This window comes from Eublepharis macularius, chromosome 9 (genome assembly GCF_028583425.1).
Source record: "Eublepharis macularius isolate TG4126 chromosome 9, MPM_Emac_v1.0, whole genome shotgun sequence".
Classification (NCBI taxonomy): domain Eukaryota; kingdom Metazoa; phylum Chordata; class Lepidosauria; order Squamata; family Eublepharidae; genus Eublepharis; species Eublepharis macularius.
Genome location: NC_072798.1, coordinates 53,111,126 through 53,116,310, shown reverse-complemented (window position 1 = coordinate 53,116,310; position 5,185 = coordinate 53,111,126). Strand labels below are relative to the sequence as shown.

General features: G+C 50.2%; 1 pseudogene; it reads left to right on the top strand.

Annotated features, from left to right (window-relative positions):
- The first annotated feature begins 2,801 nt into the window (after positions 1 to 2,801).
- On the top strand, positions 2,802 to 4,437 carry LOC129335324 (uncharacterized protein K02A2.6-like; annotated as a pseudogene).
- Positions 4,438 to 5,185: the final 748 nt, after the last annotated feature.

Sequence of the window (5,185 nt, the reverse complement as noted above, 5' to 3'; positions counted from 1 at the left end):
CAAAAACTGGGTCGAGGGTTGTTGCTTCTCCCTCATGTATAAAGCCTTCTCAACCACCTCCCTTGTTTCCTGGTGTGGAATGGAAGTATAGAGGGAGCATACATCCGCTGTCAATAGATATACTGTCTCCGGGACCACCAGCTGCTCTATCAAATTAATTAGAGATGTAGTGTCCTTAAGGTATGCTTCGGTACATTGAACAAGTGGCTGCAAATGATAGTCTAGAAAAAAAGCCAGAGGTTCGAGGACCAAATTGGACCTGGAGACAATTGGCCTTCCAGGTGGAGGGATACCCGGCTTATGTATTTTAGGTAACAAATAAAATACAGGGGTGTGGGGGCTCTGATTGATAAGTGCATCATGCGTCTTCTGGTCAATTTCATATGATATAAGTGCTTCATCCAGGACGACCTTGATGACATTTTGAATTTGGGGAAGTGGGTTGTCCAAAACACGCTGGTAATCCGTCTCCACGCCTAACTGACGCTCCATCTCCTGCAAATAATGTTTAACATCCTGCAGCACCACACCGCCACCTTTGCCGGCAGACTTTATAATAATGTTCTTGTCACGTTGCAAAGTACACAATGCCTCCCACTCCTCCTTAGTCAAATTGTATCTCTTGTATGGTCTCCTCGTCTCCACTTTCTGTATGTCCCTAATGGCCACTTGTTCAAAACTATCTATCATTGAATCTGACATGGTGGGAGAAAAAGCAGATTTATATTTAAAGCCCTTATATTCAGGTGCTTCTCCTCCACCACCAAAGACCTTCCAAAGCTTAATAAGTCTAATTAGCTTAAATATATCCACTTGGGTTTTGAATGGGTTGTAATCTGGTGTGGGCACAATCCCTAAACCTCTATTCAAGACTGACCTCTCAGTCACGGTAATTTGCCTAGAGGATAGATTAAATACTAGGCAGCCCGTGACACCTAGAGCTGAATCACACCATTTGCTGAGGAACTGTCACCTTGGTCAACCCAGAGCTCATACACATCTGCTCTGTCACAACTCACTGACAGTGAGCCATTGCCGCTAAGGGCCCCTTTGAGCCTTTTGACTCAACCACCAAGGACTGGGAGTCATACATCACGGGGTTCAAGTTCTACCTTGAGGCAAATAAGGTCACTGTTGCAGACCTTCAAAGAGTGACCTTTTTCAGCATCTGTGGGCAGTCCACTTTCAACATAGCCCTGGCACTCGTGGCGCAGGCACAGCTCCAAGCAATGGCATTCAATATCATTGAATATCAATATCAAAAGACTGGCTCCAAGACCACTTCTTGCCACGGCGGTCAGAGATCACCAGCCGGCATGCATTCTACAAGCGGGACCAAGCCCAGGGTGTGTCAGTGACTGTTTTTGTTACAGCTCTCCAGCAAGTGGCATGACACTGCAAGTTCACTGACCTAGAGATCATGCTCTGAGATCGACTGGTATGTGGTCTGTGGGATGAGAAGCTGCAATGTCACCTATTCACCGAGAGGAAGCTCATATTTGAGGAGGCCCTCAAGGAGGCCCTTGCAGCGGAAGCAGCTGCCCAGTCAACCAGAGAGGTGTGCTAATCACGGAATCCAACCGTACCAAAGAGGGCGGAACAGGTCCCTCACGAGAGCATTGAGAGCAACTCGGGGGTCAATGACAAGGTCCACAGGACTCAAGTGGTACAACCCAAGCATTCCAAACCACAGACCACTAACAGGTTGCCCTACGCCAGCTGTGAAGGAAGCTGCAACTGAAAATCCTGCAGATTCCGCGATGCCGAATGCTGGGCTTGCAGAAAGAGGGGGCACATTGTATGTGCATGCAGGGAAAACCAGGAGCAGAGGCTCCTCACCGTAGACTCCATGCCAACGGCGGCCAGAACAGAAGGGTTCTTTCTGGCCCAAAGAATGCCACTCCGTGACCCAAGTGTTTCAGTCATATGACAGTCTTAAACACCCGGACGCCCACCAGGGAAAAGATCATGGTAATGGTGAACATTGAAGGAATGCCATGCAAGATGGAAGTCAACACTGGGTTGGTGCTCTCAATCATCTCAATGGACACATTCAACTGAGTGTGTCCCAGGGAAGTAGACCAACAGCTCGAGCCATGCAACATACATTTGACTGACTTCCAGGGTCGTCGGATCCCGGTGGCGGGTGTCAGCAAGTTCAAGATCAGTTTCAAGGACTTTCATGGCCCCTTCCGCCTGGTCGTTGTCGAGTGGCACCAAGTTTGCTGGGACTTGATTGGTTTGAGATTGGTTTGAGATGTTTGAATCCATGTCACTGGCATTCAACAAATCAACCAATCGGACATCAAAGCCATCTGCTCTGAGTTTCCACCCATGTTTGACCGTTCATTGGGACAGTACACAGGACCACTGGTCTCCTTCAACCCAGACCCTACAATACCCAACGTGTTCCCTTCATTCTCAAGACATGCATCAACGAGGAGCTGGAGTGGCTGATCGCACAAGGGGTCCTTGAGCTTGTGTCACATGTCCATTGGGAGACTCCCGTAGTCATGCCCATCAAGGCCAATGGGACAATATGCATCTGCACAGATTATAAGTGCACCCTAAATACGGCACTGCAGCAGTACGCTTATCTGGTGCTGGTAGTGAGCCACCTCCTGACATCACTAGCCAGGGGCAAGATCTTTGCAAAGATTGACCTGGCACAAGCATACCAGCAGCTTCCAGTAGATGAAGCCACCATGGAAGGGCAAACAATCGTGACTCTTTGAGGTGCATTCAAAGTAAAGCAGCTCCAGTTTGGGGTCAGTGTGGCACCCAGAATTTTTCAAGGATTTATGGAAGGACTGCTGATGGGCATCCCTGATGTCATTCTGTATTTTGATGACATCCTGATTGCAGGAACATCCTCTACAGAACTCACAGACCACCTTCGACAGGTAGTCTGTCATCTTCAAGATGCTGGACTCAAGGTTAAGAAGGAAAAGTGTCAGTTTGGTGTGCCTCAAATAGAGTTCCTGAGATTCCTGATTGATGCCGACAGCATCCAACCTACAGCCAGCAAGGTGCAGGCCATCCGCAGTGCACCACCACCTCACTCCAAGAAAGAATGTCAATCATACCTTGGGCTCCTGAACTTTTACCATTTCTTCCTGCCACACAAGGCATCACTGCCTGAATCATTGCATCAATTGCTAGAGAAAAACACACCCTGGGTCTGGCATTCTCCACAGTCAAGGAGCTCCTTTTGTCACACAGCGTGCTTACCCATTATGATGAACTCAAGCTGCTCATACTCACCTGTGATGCCTCACCTTATGGAATTGGTGCAGTCTTAAGCCATTGAATGCCTGACAGGCGGGAGGCCTCTATCACTTACTTATCCAGGACCTTGTCACTGGCAGAACGGAACTATGCCCAGATTGACAAAGAGGCTCCTACTCTGGTCACGAGTGTAAAAAGGTTCCACAACTATGTCTACAGATGGCACTTCAAGATCGCCACTGATCACAAACTGCTACTAGGCCTCTTCGCCCAGACCGACAGACCCCACAGGTCATGTGGGGTCTGTTGGTCTGGGGCTGCGCTGGTTGGTTTTCCTGTACACTTACAACTACAGACTTTCCTATTGTCCGGGCAAAGCCATGGGGCATGCTGATGCCTTCAGTCATCTGCCACTTCTGGGCCCTACTGCCAACCCATCTCCTGCTCATGGGGGTCATGCAGCTAGAAGACCTACCCCAACCACCTCTCCTTGCTTCGGACATCACTGCCCACTCTGCTAATGACCCCTCACTCTCCCGAGTCCTCACCTGAGTGTGGAGGGGATGGTCTGCCAGCCAGCTGGACACTGAGTTCCAGCTCTTCAGTTCCTGCCAGCACGAGTTGTCAGTCCACAAGGGGTGTCTGCTCTGGGGGAACAGAGTTGTCATCCTGACCATGCTGCGTCAGGGTGTGCTGGAGGCATTTCATGTGGGGCACCTGGGGATCATCAGGATGAAGGCTCTGGCCCACAGCTATGTGTGGTGGCCAGAGATGGGCCAAGCAGTGGAAAAATGAGTCCAGACCTGTCAGCCCTGCCAGGAGGCTCGCCCCAACATGCCACAGGCTCCTGTGTACCCATAGGAGACAATGCGCACACTGTGGTCACTGTTCCACATTGACTTCACTGGGCCTTTTCAAGGGCATGAATTCATCATCATGGTGGACTCATTTTCAAAGCAGCTGGAAGTGATTCTCGTGTTGGCCATGACATCTGCAGTAATCATCCTTTCTCACTTGTTTGTGACCCACGGACTGCCAGAGGCCATCGTCTCCGACAACGGTGCACAGTTCAACTCCCAGGAATTCCAGAGGTTCCTTGAGAACAATGCCATCAGACACATCACATCCACACCTTTCCACCCATCAACTAATGGATAGGAAGAAAGAATGGTGAGGTTCATCAAAGACTCCCTCCACAGATTAGGCTAGGGGGATTTGTGCCAGTGATTGGCTGATTTCTTATTGTGGTAGAATATCACCCCACACTCCACTACGGGACTGAGCCCAATGGAACTCTTGATGGGTTGACGGCTTACCACACTTCTCGATTGGCTCCACCCAGACTTAGCTCCTGATGCTCAGCAGGAGCCAGAGGTTTCGGGGCCACCCAGGCAGTTCCAGCAGGGCGGCTTATGGCAAGAACTACAGGGAAGGGCTGATCTGGGTTCTGGCATCAGTGCTCAGGGCGACTGGGCTGGTCTCCTATGAGGTGGCCGATGTCACCAGCAGAAAACTCCAGTGACACAATGACCAGCTACGGCAGCATTGGCCGGAGCAGGTGCAGGGTCTAGATAGAGACTATTCACCCTGCACTGCTGATGCAAGGGCTGATTCAGTGGTGGCAGCCAAGGAGAGTGCCGATATTCCAGCGGCACCAAGCTGTCCAGAAACTCTAGCGAGTTCGAGAGACTCATCATATTCTCCTAGTGGGGCGGAGGCCATTGCCAACGCTGGGCCACCAGTCAGTGGACCATCCATTACAGATGGGTTGTGTAGGTCTCAGAGGGCTTGCCATCCCCTGTCATACCTCGGAGACTTCATTTGCAATGGGGTGTCCCAAACATAGGGAGGAGGGGTGTTGTGTATTGCTGGAGCTTGAGTCTGAATGAAGACTTTTGAGGCCTACATGGATATTGAGTGTTTTTGCACTGCTAATGGCCAATCATAATTGTTACCT